Source organism: Hakea prostrata, chromosome 2 (assembly GCF_041222555.1).
Source record: "Hakea prostrata isolate BN-2017 chromosome 2, UWA_Hpros_2, whole genome shotgun sequence".
Classification (NCBI taxonomy): domain Eukaryota; kingdom Viridiplantae; phylum Streptophyta; class Magnoliopsida; order Proteales; family Proteaceae; genus Hakea; species Hakea prostrata.
Genome location: NC_142601.1, coordinates 11,498,839 through 11,521,743, shown reverse-complemented (window position 1 = coordinate 11,521,743; position 22,905 = coordinate 11,498,839). Strand labels below are relative to the sequence as shown.

Sequence of the window (22,905 nt, the reverse complement as noted above, 5' to 3'; positions counted from 1 at the left end):
AAATCATCCTCAATATAAGTATTTCTAATTTTTTTTTCACAAAACAAATTGTATTTTTATGCCCCTTAATCAATTTGTCTCTCTTTGGTTCACAATTGACTTTTATTATGCCAGCTTTTAAATATGCTGTATCTATATAATGTAGTAGCATGTATAATGCCTTCGTATATCTATATAATTAAATGAATATACGATACAACATGCGAATGTGATGTTGTGGTCTAAGATTATAATTATACGTTTGCTAGGTAAGAAAAAAATCAATGATTATTGTAAAGCATTTTGAAAAAATCGAAAAGTAAGGAACAAGGAAATGAAAAAAAAAAAGAAAACAAGAACATTATTCTAATAAGTAATACTATTGTAAGCTATGTTTTGAATAAGTAACTATCAAGTGGTAGCTATTGGTAGTTGTTATTAATTTTATGTATTTGGAAAATGTTTGGGGACCATAGGGTCAGTCATCTACTGAACCCCACTTGGAATGGGAGCTGGTTGCTTAAGAAACAATAGAAAAAAAATTCTATTTATTATTAGAGCAAGAAATTAAAAAAAAAAAATCTAATTTATTATTTTTTACAATAAATCATAACCTAATTTGATAGTCATTATATTAAGGCCTATTAATAAAAGGCCCATCAACATAGATGAATTTTTATATATTTTTAAACCTAAGATGAATTTTTATTTATTTATTTTATTTCATAAGAAATATGACAATATCTACTTCTGTATCTTGATGCAAGATCATTTGACACTAACCAGCAGTATTTTTTCCGTGTATTGTTATTATCTTATTTTTATACTTGTATAAATAAATATTTTTTTGGGTGTAATTTTTTACTTTTTTTTAATATATTTATTTTGTAAGTAAATATATTAAAAAAAAAGTAAAAAGTTATAGACAATAATCTATAGAATAGGTTTAAGGGAGAAATGGAATACCTCTAGCAAAGGATAGGACATATACCTTGCATCAATTAAATTCCCCACAGTAATAGAGTTACATTGGTAGTAAATTAAAAAAAAAAAAAAACTTTTTTCTTAATCATATTATAAAGTTCCTACAGAAAATCCATTAATAATTATTCTGCTATGCTAGTTATGAAGATCTAATCACCATATTCTAGTTGTATCCCCACATATCACTTGATTAAATAGTATTATAATAATAAATAATAATATATTAGTCCTGCAATTCTCAAGTAAATTCCAGTCTTTAAGTAATATAATTTTTATTTTCCGTTTTATTATTTTTTTTTGTAAAGTGCTTAGTATTATTTTCATTTCATAATTAATTTTATTTTATCTTTTTTCGTTCATAAATAGTTCTTAGGCATTATACTTGGTAACTACATTGAATTTGAAGAAAATAGATACACTTCTAGGGAATACTCCCTGATTTAATTTATTTAATCGAATAATCTAATATACATACTTTTACTTTTCTTTTTATTTTATATTTATAAAACCTTTCATCCTATAGCATACTCAACTTCTAAATCGCTATGACCATTAATTTTTCTAGAACATTTTAAAATATACGTTAACAAGTATTAGGGGTTACCAATCAGGCGATTTGTAACCAAATTGGTTTCTTCAAAAACCAATAATTTGTCTTACCAGAAATTATTTTGTAATTAGAAATCGTGACCATAGTGAACAGTTTTTATATAGCACCTCCTTTAGTTAAAGTTTTGATTTTAGTTTTTATATTCGTGGTCCCCTAAAAGCCCCCCACAAAAGAAATTTGTGGTCTTCTAGGCCACCTACAATATAATTTAAAGTTTTGATATAATAAAGATGTCCTAATGCAAGGAATCTTCCTTTTAACATCGGATTAGAATCTCTTTCATGTCCCACAAAGTACTTCAATGGCTTATATATCTTCTTCTCATGCAATTATGTGATAGTACATCCGGGTGAGAAAGACTCTTAATTCAATCACCAACCTTTAATTATTTGGGTCCACTTTTCCTTAAGTCACGGTGAATAAGAATCTATTCATTATTAGGTTTTAGATTTGCATGGAAAGGTATCTTCAAACCCTAGAATGTGGTGGTAAACTTTCATGTTTCAACTACGATAAATGAAAATTTTCTCGTATTAATTGTTATTTTATTTTAAATTTTAATTTTCAAGGGGTAATTTATGTATTTGACAACTTTAAAAGGTATAATTTTGGTAGGCCACATTTATGGTTCGGTTCACACAATATGATAATCAAAGCCATACAATTTTAATCTTCTATGTATTTTGTTAATTTTAAGAAGTTTTCAAAAAAATAAATAAATAGAATCAAAATTTAAGAAGACTGTTCAGCTTTATTAATTTACTCTACTATAAGTTCTTCCCATCAATCTATGGGCGCACGGAGGAGATCGAGGAAGAGAGACACAAAATAATGGATCCTCAAGCATTCCAAGCTTTTCATGAGCAAGTAAGCAGCTTTGGTTTTCAAAGTTTTATCAATGAAAGCAACTATGATCATTTGATTGATCTAATCAGAGGAGAGAATGCAGAAGAGCCGATCACCAATTTCAATCCAAATTACGATGGAGGAGAGCTCATGTTCAATGGTGGATTGGTTGATAACCAGTTTGTTTCAAGCATGCCTGGAGACATGTTTGATTTTAGCTCTCTCAACAACTCAAATCCCAACTCTGCCTTCAATTCATTACCAGCATTTAGTGGAGATATAGAGCTAAGAGATGATGATGATGATGATGATGAAAACGATGAGGATGATTCATCTGCAACTACGAATACACCGACAAAAAGGGGAACCGTTGATCGATCGAGAACTTTGATATCAGAGAGGCGTAGGAGAGGCCGTATGAAGGAGAAGCTCTATGCATTGCGTTCTTTGGTTCCTAACATAACCAAGGTGTATTATGAATCTTGATTTGGTTAATTTCTTCCCTTCTCCTTTGGTTGTTAGAAGTAGTAGTCTCTATATGATTGGCTTGATTAAATGACTTTGTAACAGATGGACAAAGCATCAATAGTAGGAGATGCAGTGTTATACGTGCAGGAGTTGCAGATGGAAGCTAAGAAGCTAAAAGCTGAGATTGCTGGTCTGGAATCATCTCTTAAAAGGAGGAGTGGAGAGGCTTCAAGACTTTGTGGATAAACCAAAGAAGATCCAAGCAGTTGACAAGAAGCATCCTAGTTGCAGGAAGATAGTGCAGGTATATATGTATTGAATCAGTTGGAAAAAACTTTAATTAGTCTTCATTTATAAGTTTCTAGTTTGCCTTTATTTGTCTCCATTTATAAGCTTCTGGTTCATGCCCTGACTGATAAGAAAATGTTTAGATGGATGTGTTCCAAGTGGAGGAGAGAGGGTACTATGTTAGATTAGCTTCCATCAAGGGAGAAGGAGTGGCTGTGGCTCTTCACAAAGCCCTTGAATCTCTCACTTGCTTTGACGTTCAGAACTCCAATTTCAGCACTGTTTGTGAGAGATTGGTGTTAACATTTACACTCAATGTAAGCCCTTTTCGTCTAATCAGTGATTCATCTCTCTCTCTCTCTCTCTCTCTCTCTCTCTATTTTCCTCATGATAATGGAAATAAACATATACAGGTGAGAGATACTGGAGGAGGAGATGAACATGTCAACTTTGAAGATATGGGTGACAGGAGCTCTACTAAACCAGGGTTTTGAGTTCAAGACACCAGTAGCTCCTTGATCATCACTGATCTTTGTGTAATTAAAATCTTAACTCAAGCATAAAGCAACCGTGTGCGTTTGTGTGTGTCTGTGATCTTTATGAAGTACGGTTTTCTGTCGAGATAATGCCAACAGACAAGTCCTGAATGCTTGAAGATTGGTGATCATGATTATTCTTTTTCTTTTTAGGGTTTTAAAATTGATGTTGTCTCTGTGTCTCTCTCTTCTGTAGCAATATATTAGTTTTGTTGGATGTTCTCGAGAAGGATGATGAATTAATATTAGCAAGATCTAGAGTCTAAGAGGAGACCTTAGTTGAGGGTTATTGATCAAGTCTTAAACTTTGTTGCAGTGTTTAATTTCTATATAAACTATTGTATATGTGTATTGACACTTGAAACGAGAGGGAATCCACGCTAACCACAATGTTTGAGGTAATGGGGACTGATCTCTGATAAGGACTGAAGATAAAAATAACCCTAATCTGACCATGACCTTTGAAAGCATCACCTTACTTTTTTTCTGTCTTTTCATTGTTTAATATTACAATACTACCTCTCTATGTTCAAAAGCCAGAGAATCTAAGAAAAGTTATTGCTGATGGCACTTAAAATGGGAAGCTAGAGATGATTATTCATTCTGGTTCTCACTATAATATGTGTGTGGGGTGAGATGTTATGATGTAAAGCTGATAGCAGAAGCTTTGCAACTGAGAGTGATTTTCAACAAAGACTCGACTCATAAGTATATATTTACTGATCAATAATGGTTCACCTTCATACATGGTACGTATTTGGATTTGATTCATGTCTTCAACATTTAAAGAATTTGATGATGAAGAGAAGGAGAATGAATGAAGCAACCAGCCGGCTCTGGCGGTGGTGATGGGTACGTGGTCCCTGGAAAACCAACTGGGAAGTCACCCAGTTGCAGTATTATTTTCTACCTAATTGGAATAGAAAAATGAGAGTTGGGCAAAAGGAAATCTTTGCAATTGGGCACAGGAACAAAGGTTAGCTACCCGTATCTCTATATTCTATTCTGTTCTTCTTTTTTTTTATATTTTGCATTGCAGTTAAAGAGATTATATACATATGCTTTCATTTCATATTCAGAATTCAGAATGAGATGTTTATGCTGTGGTACGGTGTCTTGTACCCTGGGCGTGCATGGTTTCCATTTGTGGGCTAAATCTGAACGATCATTACAAAATGCATGGGGTGACATGAACCAGATATCATCTCACTATGTACATATATATAGGGTTTGGGAGGGGGAGGTTACTTTCTTTCTGTAAAATCAAAACGAAGAAGGTGCTGCAACGAGCTACTTTGCTCTATTTCTCAATGGTATTGTGAAGAAATTACTCTCATCTCACTAGGGTCAGAGAGTCCAGAAAGAATAGTACATAGTGCTCTAATTGGGTAGACAAGTGAGCCACTGAGTTTGATTGTATCATATCTTAGGGTAAAGTTCCTGAGCCCCCACTAAGAAGGAGATCAGTGATTGGTACCAGACATGGGTCCTGATCTGCCTTCATCAAAGATATCAAAACATGAATCATTTGGGTCACCTCCATGGTATATTGGAGCAAGTCAAGCTTGTTAGGGTTAGGGTTTAAGCACAAGGTTACTTAAAACATTACACCCTGAGTATCTAGATTAGAATATCCAGACCGTTGCTTCCAGCTAGTATTTATAAAACTACAATGGGTTCTATATTAGTAATTGGACTCTACCACAAAGGTCCACTACACCGTTAGATCGTAACTAATCTGATGGGCTATATTAGAACATAAGTTGGATATAATTTGAGTACTTCAACATAAGTTGGGTATGACTCAAATACCTCAACAAAACTTTCAACTCTAGCATAAGAATTCAAGGCACATATAACACATTTAGCTGTTGGAAGATAGATTTGATGGCTAATTGTTACTGTTGAAATTGCTTGAACGGTTGGATCATCGGTCAATACGTCAGTTAATTGGTATCCACTGATATGAGATTGGATCGAACTTCAGATTAACCTAGATCTGCTAGGAACCACAAAGAAGAGTCAAGGCATACAGGTAGATTAGGACGATCGGCAATCTATTTTCGATGGTAAAGTCAAATAATGAGCAAAATTGAATAAGTAAAATCACGAATGAGCAATGAGAGAGTTTGAAGGTTTGAAGTGCGAACCATTGCTGGTCTATATCTAAGGTATTTATATTTGTTGTTGGGGTTTAGGGTTTTTGAGAGGTTCCTAAGTCAACATACCTTCGCCATGGCCTAGTTAGCATAACTATCACTATTTAATCATCTTAGTCGGATAAGTAAGTTTGATAAGGAAAAAGGTAAGTCTAGCTGGCATTCATGCACCCAAAGCTTGTCCTCTAGAACAGATTTGTAAAATTCGCTATCAGGCGTTGTGATTTGAACATCTATTCGCTATCATGGTGCACTTTTCATCTTCTATTATTTGACATTATCTCTAACTATTTTAATAAAAAAATTTTATGTTGTGTGATTATTGTTTGCAGTTTTCATTATTTTTTACTACTAGAATTTAGGTTTTTATTTTTGATCTTCCAAAAAAATAACTACTTACTACTTAGTATAGAGTGCATAGAAATAGTAATTGATCTCCATGGGGACCATCTACTACCATTTTTCCCTTGATAATTTCTTCATATTTATATCTATATTATCTTATTCTTACTTCTTCGCATGATTTCCTTTTTAGAATATATATATATAATGGGACCATTTCACCTTGAGCTTTGTGCTTTGAGGAACCTCATGTTTGGTGCCATTATTCACCTTCATGCCTCTCTGCTAATGAATCAACTCACTCTCACCCTCAATCCCCACCACCCAAGGTGGATATATTAATTTATATTACACATTTATATGTTCGATTGGCCCCACATGCAGACCAATCAACGGATCTGATTTGCTTATAAAGTGATGAATAGCTCTCATAAAAAGAATACTATGACTAATTTTTTACATGGATCATAAATCATATTAATTGGCTAACAAGTACGAGCAGCTAAAGTTAAAGATCAGCTACTATTATCTTTTGTAAGGTTGGATCCATTTAAAAATTGGATTTTGTTATAGGCATAATCATATCAAGTGAATTATGTACAACATTTACTATTAACTATTTGACGACTGAAATTATGTGTATTTGTGAATAAAACTAAAGAAACTATAGATATATACATCTCCTCCTTGGTATGCAAATTATTATGTTTATACTTAGTGGAATTTATTATATTACCGATGTCCCCTTATGCCTAACACTTTGCCAAGGAGTGTAAATATAAATTGGCAAAGCCCTACCTTATATTAAGATAGTAGAATATATTCCAAGGAGTGTAAATAGTAGTTTACAAACTTAAGAGGTGTGTATATAATTTATTATAGCAATAATGATTATTATAAACCCTGAGGGGTAGTTTAGTTGGTAATAAACCAGTAACTCCAAATAGGAGGTTAGCTGTCAGAGTTTGAATCCACTCGGGGCTAGAGGCCTACCTTATATTATGTAAAACCCTCATCCCCAATATATAAAAAGCATGTCCCCTACCCCAAAAAAAAATTATTAAAAAAGAAGAATCCTTTATAATGCATTTAACATAATAAAACATGTTTTACACATGCAATATGCATGCTAAACACATGGGACATACCATGTTACATAATTATAAAGAATTTATAAAATTTGCAAGTGCATTTTATAATTAGTAGATCACTCATCTAATTAGTGGATCTAAATCTTTGAAGAGCTCAAAGATTCTCTTTCGTGAGTGATTCAAGGCTATAAACGAGGTCACCTTCAAAAAAATAGAGGTTTTTTTTTCATTTTGCCTACTTAAGTTGGGCCCAAACTCTAGGTTGCTCACTTAAGTTGCCAATATTACATTTTGCCCAATCCAGTGAACTGGAAATATTACAAAAAAATCCAATGTTCCTTTTTGACCATATTCCGTTAAGTTTTCAAAATTTGAAATGTGTTAAGACCTAAATACCCTCACCATCTTAATTGTTAATTGACAAGAATACCCCTCACCCATGTGAATGACCAAAATGCCCCTCTCACTCACTCTGTACCTAACCCCTTGGTGGGTGAAGGGATTCTCCCTTCACCGACCTTCTTCCTACACCTCGCCAGAAATCCCACCCACCTGCATCCACCACCCCTTTCCCAACAAAACGACTGCCCCACCTCTCCCTCACTCTACTATATTATGATCTAAACATTCCTCTATGAAGATGAATGAAGACATTGTTGGAGTTTAAGATGAGGTAACAAATGTAGAGGTTCAAATTTTGGTTCTAAAGAATTGGAAAGTGGAGATAATAGGGATCGCAACTAGTAGATGTGTGTGTGAGACAAGGAATCTGGAAGAAACAAAACTGATCTTAATTGTAGATCAGGGTTTTTTTATATATGGGATAGATACAATAAGCGACTGTATACCGTATACAAGAGTAACTGTAGAAAAACATGACTTATTCCCTAATACCCTCCCTTCAAGGAGCATGACTTTGGATCAAAGCAGGCGAAGTAGAGAGAGCTTTAGTGAGCATGTCAGCAAGTTGGTCCATTGTTGAAACTTAACGAACCAAAAGATCCCCTTTGGCCACCTTATTACGCACAAAGTGGAAATCCACCTCAATATGTTTTGTTCGGGCATGAAAAAGGGGTTGGTAGTGAGATATGTGGCACCAACATTATCATACCATAGTGTGGGAGGAGGCTAAACCAATTCCCAACTCCTTAAGGAGAGACTGAACCCAAGTGAGTTTACAAGAGCCCTATACTCACTTTCGGTGTTAGACCATGCAACCGTGTTTTGCTTATGAGATTGACACGATATAAGATTGCCACCAAAGAAAATGAGAACCACTTTGAGACTTGCGATCGATGGGGCATCCGGCCCATTCAGCATCAGAGTATGCCTCAAGTGTAAGGGAGGTGGAAGGAGTGAGATGCAGCCCAAATAATTTGGTCCTCTTTAAGTAGCGCAAGAGTCTCTTTAGAGCCTACCAATGGGCCTCAATAGGAGCAGTCAGATATTGGCACAACTTATTCACAAGAAAAGCTATATCCAGCCGAGTAATACTAAAGTATTGTAGACCACCTACTAAGCTCTGTTGGAAATTGATTGGAGATGAAGAATTATTATTTCTATCATTTTCCATTAGGTTGGCGAGAGAATAGATCTTACATGTAATGGCGATTATTCTCTGAAGGAGATTTCTATTTTCAAATCTGTGTTAAGTTTTGTTTTTGTTTTCTCATTTGAATGAAGAGGCTTCTGTAGTTCTCTAAGAATGTGATTTAAACCTAAGATCATCCCAAAACTCATCAAGGATGGATGATCAAAAGTCTAAATTTCGGACTTGGAAAACTGCCAAAAAGGCTTGAGGTCGCTTGAGTTGGTCGATTGATTTGACCAACCACCTTAAGCGACCGAGAACCTATTTTGAGGTTGTTTCCACTCAGTTTGAATTCTAAATTCTAATGTAACTTAATGAACATAATCTAGGGGTTTTCTGGGATTTATTGGAGTATTTGGTTGTGGGTACTTAACACATTTATCTGTATATTTCCTCTAAGTCAAGTAAGGACACAATTACATATATAGCTAGTTTGTTTGATATGCTAATTTGTTTATTTTTCTAAGCATGTCACTAACTCTATAGCTTGTTGTAATTACTATTATGCTTGTTTACTTATTAACTATGAATTATAAATGATGATGTACTTTTATTCTTTTCATGTTGTGGACTTCTGTTGTTGGTGTGAATGAATTGGGGAATACCCCGCCCAATATTCTTGGCTTGGGATATCAAGGTTGTGGTATAGGACACTGTCTCTGATGCCCTCAACAATTTTCATAGTTGTTGTCCTTCATGATTAGGATGTCTAGATGCATGGTTAGGTTATCCTTACATGCTACTACCCTTCCGGCAGGGATATTGAAGCCGAGTGACCCTGATGACAGTGGTTGGGGTCTTGTGGGCGACCAAATGATGACTTGGGTGTTGTGAGTAGACATAGGCCCACTGTAATCATGCAATGGTAGGGTTGCATATGTTTGGGTTGGGCTCATGGATGTCCAAAAGACTGGTGGGTGTTGTGAGGAGACATGAGAGGCATCCGCTCCAAGAATATGTTGATAACCATAGGGTTAAGGGATGTTGTCCAAAAAACGGCTTGGGTGTCGTGAGGATTAACATTCCTATGTGGAGAAGGACATTAGACCAAAAGGGCACTAGGCATGAGGTAAGGTATGTGGACCACATAATATGTGTTACTTTATGACCTTGCATTGGGTTTAGAATCTTTGACATGCACCAATACTCAGACCAATGGTTGTGGTGAGAGAGTGTAGACCTATACCTCAGTCGTGGTTGATGATATGGACCGTACCCTTTACCAAGATTCCAAAAGATGGCTTGGGTATTGTGCGGAATCAGAGTGACGAGACCTAACCAAAGGAGTGTTGGTGTATATATTAAAGTATGTATGTTTAGATAAAGACTTGCATAGTTAGAGTTCTTCGATGCATTTATAACATAGCATTTCACTTATTCATTTCTTTAATCCTATGTGAACATGGTATATGTACGCGATTGTTGCCTTACTGGGTTTATTAGAACTCATTCCTTGTGATTTTTTGTCTTTCTTTCCCAGATGGTTATGTAGGAATATAAGAAGCTCTGTATCTATGGGAGAATCCCATAGAAGAGATATGTGAGATGCCAGTGGGAATTGGTTACGATGAGCATGAAGCTTTCTGTGGATGCATGGAGTGCTCTTATGGCACCCATTGACGGGAATAAAGTTCTAGTTATTCATCGAGGGTCTTATGGCTTCTTTCATAGAGAAATTTGAAGAAGAATACCATAAAAGAAATGAAAGATAATTATTGTCACATCCCCCTAGTCGGTACCCTAACTAAAATACCTAGAGGTGTGATCCAAAGCCCCAAAGATCAAGTCTCAACAATCATCCTCCCACATAACCCAATAGTACAATCATGAGCAAGAATAAATCATTGTATTAATGTAATTAAAAGAATAATCAAAGTATGGATCTCAGAAGGTGTCACATCCACCCAGTCGGTACCCTACTTGGCATACCCGAGTGTGTGATCCACAACCCCGAAGAATAAGTATCGAGGAAATCATCCTCCCACATATACAATAACATAATCATGAACAAGATATAATCAATGTGGAATAATATAAACAAGAGATCAAGATAAAAGAGAGAATGACAATATAATCAGAGTGCAGAAAGAATGATACCAATATATAATAATCAAAATGTAGAGTGTGCGGAAACTCACTCCACATATCACAACAGAAATGTAGCTCGAAAACTAAAAAGGAAAGATTACAACTGATTCTCAAAAGAGAGAAAGAAAAGAAATAATCAAACTAAACTAAGGTCTTTTTAGTCTTATAAAGTGTATCTTCAAAAATATAAACTAAAGAAACTAAACACAGCCGCTTCCACTCCAAGGTAGGGCTAATCTGGACGCAGGCATGATCACACGGGGGATCTTCACCGTAATCTTTGTAACCGCTAACACCTTGAGAGTAGTATGCTTCATCGGCTTGCGCTTCATAGAACTGACCATCATACTCATCAATACCTGTAGAATAATCTAATAAAGATATTTGCACAAAAAAGAGTGAGTTCAAAAGAACTTAGCAAGACAAGTTATTCCATAACAACATAAATAACATGATGGCAAAACATAGCAAATGTAATATGATATGAAACAGACAATGTATGTATGAATCTAACTCTATGTATACTAGTCTCTATAGGCAGACATGCTTTAAGTCATATCACCATACTTCTTTGGGTAGGTCAAGTCACTTTCCCTCAACTATCTAGGTATCTTGGGCTCTGCCGGTGGTAGTTGGGTCCTGCATCCCTCGGAACATTCCATGGCTGGGGTTTTGGTCATCGTTCTCTCACATCACCATTGGTCTAAGTATTGGCGCATGTCAAGGTAAAGCCTAGCCAAATGCAAGTCATCTACTTGGTTATATCAAGTCAGAGTTAGATACGTCCATTCCTCGCCCCGGGCAATCATTTCCGGTATCCTTCTCACTAGAGTCAGTGTAGTCCCGGACTACAAACTCATTAACCCTATTGGTCATCCATAAATAATATACAAGAAGCTCTCATGTCCTATAATGGGTTGGTTACCGGTCTTGAGCGCCCATAAATCCCCATTGCTACCACGGGTTACTCGGTCTCAATACCCTTCCGAATTGGGTCTGATGTAACAGGGACATCCTAGCCAAACACCGCTAGACAAGCCCTAGGTATGACAACCAATAATCCAGGAAAGCAACAAAGGGCACCATCGAAATTTCCCATACTATTCCCACAGATGTCCAAGGAGCGAAATGTCAAAAGAACATTCCCCAATCCCAAATCATACCTAATCAGTCACATTCCTAATTCAGTCATAATATACACTACTATGTCTCATCATACAGAAAGATACATATAAACATGATTAATTTCATATGTAAATGACAAGGATAAGTAATCATACATGAATCAAGTAATAAAGAAATACATGAACGAGGTACTACTGTACTTGAAGTACTTACAGCAGTATCATCATACTTTGAAAGTATAAGAATGGCAGTGAATCTATGAAATTCTCAAAATAGAAACTAAGATTCACACAATCTATGTTAATATGGAAACAATTGTCCTTACATTAAATAGCTTCGATGAATATCCGAAGATCAAAGAGAATGGTTCCAAACTTAGCAAATAAACCCTAAACAAGCATAGATACAACATTTGGAAAGAAGCCTAGAAGATCAGAGGTCAAACGAATCAAATCGAACGAAGAACACAACTACTATCAACCTTGGTCGATTGGGTGGTAGCTTGGTCCAATTGACCAAGCAATCGACCACCTGAACAGTACGCAGCATAAATCTAAATTTTTATCCGAAACTCATCTTCCGGGATTCAAAACACCGAAATTTCAAGGGATCATTAGATCAGTAATCTAAGACTACCTAGCAAAGATTTAACACTAACAATGGTCAAAAACAATACTTACTAATTTGGAAACACGACTTTCTAATTCGGTAAAAATCATAGTTTTCAATGAAAACATGCTATGAACTCAAGAGAGGAACTAGAGATGATAAGATCTCATTCTAGTAGAACATAATCAAATCGAAAGAATGATCATGGCTTCATGAAGAAATCATAAGATTCATAGTTATGATCAAGTATGAAGATCATTGGAATGAATGGATGTTCATTCCCTACCTTGAATACTGTAAAAAGAGGTGTTTGCAAGTATGCAATACCTTCTTCATGATCATAGTACAGAGATTAGATCATGCAAGAGTAAATCAATAAGAAAATAAGAGATTATTAACCTTGAAGATGAACAAGAGATGAAGAACTTGAGATCTTGCAAGAGTTCCTCACAAACACCAAGGAGAGGCTTCGAGAGAGGCTACCCACGTTCTCTGAGGGTTTTAGAAACTATAGAGCACCAAAAGACCTAAACAGGGGATCTTGGCAGATTATGTCCCTGTTGGTCGATTGGCTGGTCGACTGGCCTAGTCGACCAAGCATGTTAGCAAGGCTAAAATAGGGAAATGAGGGCCTAAACCAAAACCAATTCCAATTAGCTTCTCCCAACACAACATATGACTTACCTAGTATAGAGGAATGCCTTCAAATCATGTCCAACTACACTTTAAGTCCATCAAACAGCAAAATAGAACATGCATTCAAGTCCTATTATAAATAAGAATGTAACTAAGGTTATATGTAAGTGAACGTACATCCTCGCCTTGTTGTTGATTTGAAACCTTTGAAGAGTAGATCAAAAGATGAGTTTAAACTTGTCAAAAAGTCCTAACAATATGATTATTCAATGCTAGAAACAAACCCTAATGGGTTGGAGATGAAAAGAGGGCAAAAACCAAACATTTGTCTGACAGCAGCATGGTTGGTTGCCTGGGGCTGCCAAGCCAATCGACCAAGGCTGCTGTGTCGGACAAAAAAAATCCTAAAATCAATAGAAAACTCATTTTTTGTTCCAAACCACTCCGAAATTAACTAGAAAATTCTGAAATCATGGTAGGACATTATCTAGTATGGTTTAAGCATTAATCATGGCCAAAGGAAGAAAAATCTAACGAATCCTATATTAAGTTTCTTCCGAAATCAATCCGTAGATTCACAGATAGACTAGGGCAAAGAGAATAGTATAATAAAGTTTGAAAACATCATAGAATATGATCTAACATGAATTGAAAATTAGGCTAATCAAAGAGAATAAAAATTACATAGATCAATACTAGGTCCTTACCGAAATCATACTCTGAAGTTCACGAAAGAGCTAGAGTAAATCTCCATTCACTCTAGAACTAAGATAATAGAAGAATATGTACTTACCGCAAGTATAAACCTTGAAGAAGGTCTACACAGTAGGTAGAAAAAAAAAAAAAAAATCACTAGAAAGAATAGAGTGAATGTTAACCTTTCAGAAGAAGAATCGTTAGACGGAAAACTTGACGGATGCTCCCAAACCTTCCTTCACCTTGGAGAGGTTCTCTAGAGTGTCTTTGACGTTCTCTGACGGCTTTAAAACATAATGACACATTTTTGAACGAAAAACAATTAAATAGGGCTTCAAAAACCTAATTCCCACAAAATACCAATTTTGCCTCAAAACAGGCTTGGTCTCCTGGGGCGACCAAGGCAGACTGCCAACCCCTGGTTTTTGGTCAAAAAGAGGAATTGGTGCTCTGTAAGCCCTAGCTTCTTCTTGGATCCTTTTACAAGTTATAGAAGGGTCTTACCTAATTTTTCGAGACCTTCCATTTGTGTCATTATTGTACTCTTGATCCATCTACCAAGTCCGTCAATGTTCGAGTTAGTCCTTCTTCTATGAACAGACAAAGTTCCCAACTTAGCATCATCTCCATCTACTTCCATTGGTTCAAAGTCAAATCTAATGGTTTCAATTCAAATGACCCATAGTTGCCTTCTTCCCGCACTCCGAGTTTTCAGACCTAAAACATGGATTTCCAAATTAGGGTTTTGAAGGATTTCACAATTCTAGACCATAATGAAACATTTTTTATTTTGTTTCAGCTTTTACGTCCTTATTTGATTAGTTCAGTATTCGTTTTTAAGGTTTTGGAACCTTTATTTTTTTATTAATTACTGAACTATTCGTTTTGCTCTTGATTACGGAATTGTGTGTCTTATTTATTACTAATAGTGTAATAGAGATCTTGTGGTGTGGATCACATCCCAGAGGTTATCGGGGCAAATCCAATATCGTCAGGTGGGGTGTGACAGCAGAAGAACGAGAAAATTGAGAACTAAAGGTATTGGAAACAAGAGAAGTGACAGTTACCTGAGCAAACACATTGGAGATATCTTGAAGTATAGATACTTGACGGATTTCCTAACACAACAACATACCATGAAGCTCAGACAGTTTCACCAAATTCTCCCTAGTGGTCATAGAGGTCACAGAGACTGATACTCAGAACTAAGGCCACCAAGAATGTACAAAATGAGATCAAGTTCAAACACTGACTGACAAGCAAGGGCAAGAGCATCTAATAACTGCTTAACCCGAAGAAGGTAGTCAGCCATTGAATCAGCACTTTATGAACTGTTGGTGCAATAGGTTGCAATTGGTGGAATTGCCCAATTTTTCGGTTTGATAGCAAATTCAAATGAAATTTAAACAATAACAAACAACCACAACATAAGAATTTATAGTGGTTCAACTATACAAGTCTACATCCACTCCTCTCTTGGCTTCAAAATAGATTTCCACTAGTGATTCTCTTTCAATACAATGGGTAGAAATCAAACCCTTACAAATTTTGTTACAAGACAAGAGTACCCTTTTATAATCTTTGTTCACGGACAAAAGCACCCAAAATCAATTATAATCTACCTAGACTAGAATTGAACAAATACAAGAGAATGATGTTACCTATCAAGAGGTGTGTGATCGTGTCGCTAACCAATCAAAAATAAAATCCTATACTAATCTAGCTAACAGAAAGTATAGGGTCGAACTACGGGGAACTAAAAGGCTAAGTTACTAAGATTGAATTCAACAAAACCTAAATTAAAGTAAATCTAAATTGTTTTTATTTTACTTAAGAAAAACACAAAGAAATAAAACTGTTAATCAATGCAAAAACTATGAATACGTGAAGATCTTTGGAATTTCGAATCCCCAATGCTTTTCACTAACTAATATAATTCTACACTTCAAAGCATATGATGGTCTTTCCTAGATATGCACTATCTTCGCCAGACTATCGCCCTTCACCGAAGCTTGGCACGCTTAGTTTTCTTAGCTATAGAACATCTTTGGCTAGACTGAAACACAATCAATTAGAAGATATAGAACATTCAAATTAATGAAATAAACATTGGTTTATTTACATCCCAAAGAAAAGGAACTAGCTACTCATTATCACAAAGTTCATAAAACAAATAAAGATGAAATTTAGAGAGAGAGAGAGAGAGAGAGAGAGAGAGAGAGAGAGAGAGAGAGAGAGAGAGAGAGAGAGAGAGAGAGAGAGAGAGAGAGATGTGGTCTTCTTCTTGAGCAATGAGAGATATGAGAGCCAAGATTCGTGTTCACCGTCTTCTCCTCTTCTCTGTGGCTGGATTCTGTTTTATGTCTCCCGCACACAATGAATTTGTCCTCTTTACCCATCAATTCAACCCTTATTCGTTTGGATTCTGGGAAAACTCAAAGCTCGAAAGTTGTAGATATTGTCATTATCTTTCCATACTATCTTGAATCACCACAATCCGAGTTCATACGAGATAGATATGACCAAAGTACTCAATGTGGGTCTGTTTACCCGATTTTCAGATCTTATTACCAATTTTGTTCCTTAGACCTCCACCTATTTCCAATTTGGCTCAGATTAGTGCTCTCCTTGCATTAATTAAGTTGTATCTCAACATTCATGATTTCTTAGGTAGCAAGATTGAATCCAGTGATTTATTTTAATTAAAATCCTCTAATATTTTTGCCAACTTTACTCCACATTATCTTTAACAACCAAAATCACCTTATTCTTGAAAAAGACACAAAATTACTCAATTAGCTCTATTTTAATTAAGTAAGTATGGGAAATTAAATCAAATAAATAATGATAAATGCATGTTTATCAGTGTGACACTTTACCTCTTGTGTGACTGTGATGCAATGAAAGTTTTATGCCCAAATGATATGATTTGCATCACTAATGACCTTCCAATGAAAAGCCTTCAATCACCTCAAGCTTTGCTTCAATGAGTTGCTAAAACACCTTGGTATGTTCTTCAAGGGTGGAATAAGGGTGAGAGGCAAAACAAGTGATCTCTTGAAATTTGAGAGCTTGAGAGTACTTGGGGAGTAGTTGATCAATTGGCAAGGTTCAAGGCTCTCAAATGGGGTTGATTGCTGGGCTTATATAGATAGCATTCAATTGATTGGCCGAACCTCCCAACCGAAAGAAATTTCTGTGAAATTTCAGTCTAGACGGACATCCGTCTGACTCAGACGGAGATCCATCTCAAAATATCCATTTAAAAAATAGCCATTGGGCTTAAGTCAAGACCAGACAGACGTCCGTCTGGCTTGCTGTGTTATAGCCCGTCTGACTCAAATAAACATCCCTCTAGCTCAGACAGACGTCCCTCTTCAGCATTGAGTGCACAGTAATGTGCATTCAGGGACTTGATTGGGTTTTTAGGGTTTTCTAGCCCATCCTAAGCCTCATATACCCTCCTAACATGTCCTAGGTCAGTCTAATGACATGATATGTGTATAATTGAATGCAATTACATATGAATGTACATGAAGTGACTTAAGTCCTAATTTAATAAGTCTTCTTGCTTGAGCTTGAGTTGATGATCATTGATATTCTTTGAGTCTTCTTGTACTCCATTCTTCATGCTCATCCTAACTTAGACTTTATGTCCATCTTGGCTTGGTCTTGGTCTTGGCCTTGACTTGGGCTTAGGCATTTGACATTGAGTTGGATTTGGTCCACTTGCTCTCATATTGAACTAGACAAACACAACTCAGTAAAGCCATTAGTAATTTATATTTGTTATCATCAAAACTAATTGAGGCTGATGTGGCAATGCTGACATGGCATTTCCCAACACAAAGATTGTGAAGCTACAACTGAAGTTGCATGATGCACTCCTGGGAAGATGAGGCAAAAGAAGCAGAGAGGGCATCCCAAACAGTAAGTGTCACACCCCGCCGGCCGGCCTCGGTTACCCAAATGAATCCTGTTCGAGACAGAACGCTGGAGCAGATAATTCTCTCTCTCATTATCTTCTACCTTCTTCGCATTCTGTACCATCTCTGCATAATCCACGATTAGATGAATTGCCAGGTAAGTCTTCAGTGACGGCCTCAAACCTTTGAAGAACTTCTTTGCCTTCTCACGATCACCTTTGAAAGCAGCAGGGGCAAAGTAAAACAATTCTTCAAACTTCTTCTGGTACTCCAGAACAGTACTAGGTGACGAAATTTCGGGGACGAATTTCCTCACCTTTTTGGACCTTCAGGTACGTTGTAATTTCGGGGACGAAATTTCTTTTAAGGAGGGAGGAATGTAACAACCCCCGTTTTTCTAACCCGGAATCCGTGTTGTAGGTCCGAGAACCCGAAGGTCTAGTCGGATTAATTTTGTGGAGTGTCCAGATAGGAGTCCATGATCCATATCCAGAACCCATGGATCTGGATTCTCTTGTTGAAGAATCTGCCTTACTAGGAAGTTGGATCTCTGGTTGAAGGCAAGTGGTGTTTGGAGATGTCCGGAATGAAGGTAAGACCTCTCCCATGTGTTGTTTAGGGCTAGGTTGTGTTTGGGTTTCAACCCCCTAAGCAAAGCACCCTTGTATAGAAAAATACTTAGGGGCGGTTGCTAGTGGCGGTTGATTAAACCAAGCGACCGCCCGGTTCGCTTGCGGGGAAAATGCCCTATTTTGCCCCCTGTTCGTTATAAATATCATCCCTCGCCCTATTAACGCATTATTATGTTCGGGATTGCTATTTTGGGCGATTAGGCGGCAGTGGAAACGTGCTAGAAGGTGGGCGAAGTGTTGTTAATGATATGGAACATTTTCTCTTCTATTCTTGGTGATTCTGATTAAGGTAATGAATCTCCATCTGCTATTTTCTTCTTTTTAACCTCTGATTGATATGAACCCATCCCCATTTTGTTAGTGGTTACCCAATTGATTAGTTGTATCTCCCTTTTCAATGTTCTTGATGAGATCTTGTCCAGAAACGAATTCCCGCATTTGTTTAATGGATGGATCCCATCAAGGGGAATGATTTGGGTAATAAATCTTTGTTAATTTTAGGGTTTCTTGTTACCCCTTTGTTCTAGACCTATTAAGCTTGAAATTCGGACTAAGATCATCCCAAAACGGATTGAAATCGGATGATAAAAAGTCTGATTTTCGGAGTTGAAAACTGTCTGAAACAGGGGCGGTCGCTTGTGGAGGTCGCTTAACTTAAGCAACCGCCACAAGCAACCGGCTGGTTTCCAGTGACAGTGTAGGTTTGATTTTGGATTTGTTTTGACTCTTGACTCTTATACATTCTTGTAACCCTATACCTAGGTGTTCTTTGTTTCAAATAAAAGTCTTATAATAGTTTTTGGATTGCAAGTTAGAGGACTTCTACTAAATTACAGGTAATGACATGCATTCTTATTTATATGCAATTACATATACATGATGATTCAACTGTTCTATTTACTATTCTTTGATCATGTAACTTGCTGTAATTGTATAAAGCATGTGAATCTTATTGTATATTTGCTGTTTGTGGTGTTCCTTAATGTACTTCATCTTTTATGATATTGCACAACTGTTCATGGTATGATAAAGAGTGATGTAGTGTAGTTGTGATGGAAGAGGTATTCCATTGGGATATCTTGGCTGGAGATATCAGAGGGTTGTGGTATGGAACACATGCTCACTGATGCCTCTAGCACTATCATGATTACTTGATGACATACCTAGGAGAGTCTAGAATTGCATGGCTAGGTACCCCACATGCTATTACCCTTTCGGCAGGGGAATTGAAGCCGGGTGACCCGTGACAATGGTGATGTGACTATGTTTCATCCTACAGCGGTAACCAGTCCGTGCGGAGACTCAGTGGTCCAATGTTGGTCATGCAATGGTAGGGTTGCATATGTTAGGGTTGGGCTCATGGACGTCCAAGGAACGGACCGGGTGTCGTGAGGAGTCATGAGAGCATCCGCCCCAATAATATGTGGATGACCATAGGGTTAAGGAGTGGAGTCCAACAACGGTAGCCAGTCCGTGAGGGTTCTCACTCCTAAGTTGTGAAGGATACTGAATCGAGTTGGTTGGTGCCATAGGGGAAGTATCTGGACTCCATATAGTATGTTACCATTATGACTTGCATTGGATTAGAAACCCCGACATGCGCCAGTACTCATTTCCAATGGTCGTGGTGAGAGAGTGTTGACTTAACCCCCAGCCATGGTTTGAGAGCCAGGTGTGGACTTTCCCTTTTTGCCCAAGATCCCTACAGAGGTAACCAGTCCTTGCCGGATCAGAGTGATGAGACTTACCCAGAGGAGGGCTGGTGTATATCTTAAAGCATGTCAGCTGTTAGAGACTTGCATAGTTAGATCTTAGTAGCATTCATATTTCTGCATACCATTCATATCATTTCATATATGCATTCGTGGATTGTATTGACATATATATAAGAATTGTATGTTCCTTATTGAGTTCGTTAGAACTCACTCCTTTCATTGTATATATTATATGAGTTGTACAGATGGTGGCTCAACGTCGGAAGTTGAAGATGATTCATATGAAAGAGTTTTCTCGTATGAAGCTGATGTGAGACAGACAGTGGTACATGGACTTGCAGAGCATGGAGCCTCCTGAAGATGCTTGTGTGCACTTTTAGCAACCCATTGATGGCTGACGGAGGCAGATTCCCAGGATTTTGATGATCGTGTGAAGAAAGATTGGAGGACATCTTTACTTGCTAATTTAGAAAACTAGTTTTTAGATTTAGAAAAGAAAACCAAAGAAAAGATTATCTAGTTTATTTATTTTGCTTCCGCTGAACTTGATATTACATTTGATTCTTGATTCTTTCCTTTGGCTATTTCTTGGATATTTATTGGAGTATTTGGACCTCTGTAACCTTTTTATTAATTATTGCTCTATTCTTGCTCTTGATTACATGTATTTGTATTTATTATTATTGATAGACTAAAACCGTGGATCTTGTGACGGATCGCACCCACGGGTTGTCGGGCGGGTAACCGAGGCTGGCGGGCGGGGTGTGACAGTAAGTGATGTAGGGAAACCTACCACCTAAGAATGAAGAAATTCCATTAATTAAGGAAGACAAGATCCAGCTGAGAAGAACTTGATCTTGTTTGTGCTAGGCAAAATAGGCTAGATTCGGCATAGGATCAAAAGAAGAAGACTCTAGAAAAGGTGCTAGACATGGATTTGTTCCATCAAGAAAACTAATCATACCAGTCACACGAAGCAGAGCATTGAATTGGGATTGCCATACCAAATTATTTTAAGGGGAAAGCTTTATTGGAAGATAATGATGAGTGTTTGACAGTGAAATTGAAGGAGCAACATCACCAAGAAGCACATCAGAGGAGGGAGATGTAGACACCATGAGAGGCCATCGCACAAAAAGCTCAAGCAAAAGAGGGTTTCAAAACAAGAAAACCAAGAAATCAAGAAGAAGAAAAACAAAAAGAGATGAAGCCACATCAAAAGGCTCTTGATACCTTGTGTGAGACAAGGAAACTGGAAGAAACAAAAACTTATGTTAATCATAGATTAGGGTCTCTTTATATATGGGATAATAAAATAAGTTACTATACACCGTATACAAGAGTCAATGAAGAATAATATGACTTATTTCCTAATATTTGTGAGACAAGGAATCTGGAAGAACAAAACTGGTCTTAATCGTCGATCGGGGTCTAGCGAAACCGAGAAGCAAAGAGAGCTTTGGTGAGCATGTCAGCAAGTTGGTCCATTGTTGAAACATAACAAACCAAAAAACACCAACTTTGGCTATCTTATCACGCACAAAGTGGAAATCCACCTCAATATGTTTTGTTCGGGCATGAAAAAGGGGTTGCAATGAGATATGTGGCACCAATATTATCACACGATAATGTGGGAGGAGAGGCTAAACCAATTCCGAGCTCCTTAAGGAGAGATTGAATCCAAGTGAGTTCAATAGTTGCTAACATAAGAGCTCAATACTCACTTTCCGTGCTAGACCGTGCAACCGTGCTTTGCTTACTAGATTGCATTGATGTAAGATTGCCACCAAAGGAAATTTGAAAACCACTTTGAGACTTGCGATTGACAGGGCATCTGGCCCAATCAGTGTTGGAGTATGCCTCAAGTGTAAGTGGGGTGGAAGGAGTGAGATGCAGCCCAAATAATACGGTCCCCTTTAAGTAGCGCAAGAGTCTCTTTAAAGACTACCAATGGGTCTCAGTAGGAGCAGCCAAATATTGGCACAACTTATTCACAGGAAACGCTAGATTCGGCCAAGTAGTAGTAACAGATTGTAGACACCTACTAAGCTCCGACAAACAATAGGGTCGGAAAGAAGTGAACTATCATCACAATGCAAAGAGGAATTGGAGACCCTTGGTATAGAAAGTGGCTTAGCATCAGAGAGACTAGCACGTGAAAGGAGTCCACTTATAAATTTTTGTTGTGATAGAAGTAAGCCCGTAGGCAATTGAATCAGCTCAACACCTTAAAAGTAACGGTTAGGGCCCATATCTTTTAAGGGTAAATGACAGCCAATAAACCCATATGATGATCAATGGAAATGGTAGAAGACACAGTTATGAGTATGTCATCAATGGAAATAAGAATATAGAGAGGCCTATGAGCATCAAATGTAAACAAGAATATAGAGAGGCCCATAAGCATCAATTTTATAAAACAACGATGTCTCATCTTAAAGTCAATGAAAAGTAACATAAACTGATCTTAATTGTAGATCAGGGTCTATTTTTATATGGGATAGATACAATAAGTGACTGTATACCATATATAAGAGTCAATGAAGAATAACATGACTTATTCCCTAATAATGAGAGCAGTGGT

At 37.0% G+C, this 22,905-nt stretch overlaps 1 pseudogene across 1 annotated transcript; it reads left to right on the top strand.

Moving 5' to 3' along the window:
- The first annotated feature begins 2,322 nt into the window (after nucleotides 1-2,322).
- LOC149023732 (transcription factor FER-LIKE IRON DEFICIENCY-INDUCED TRANSCRIPTION FACTOR-like) lies at nucleotides 2,323-4,103 on the top strand (annotated as a pseudogene). The gene is made up of 4 exons (XR_016171413.1): nucleotides 2,323-2,887; nucleotides 2,990-3,191; nucleotides 3,319-3,492; nucleotides 3,589-4,103. The product of XR_016171413.1 is annotated as a transcription factor FER-LIKE IRON DEFICIENCY-INDUCED TRANSCRIPTION FACTOR-like (transcript).
- The last annotated feature ends 18,802 nt before the right edge of the window (nucleotides 4,104-22,905 follow it).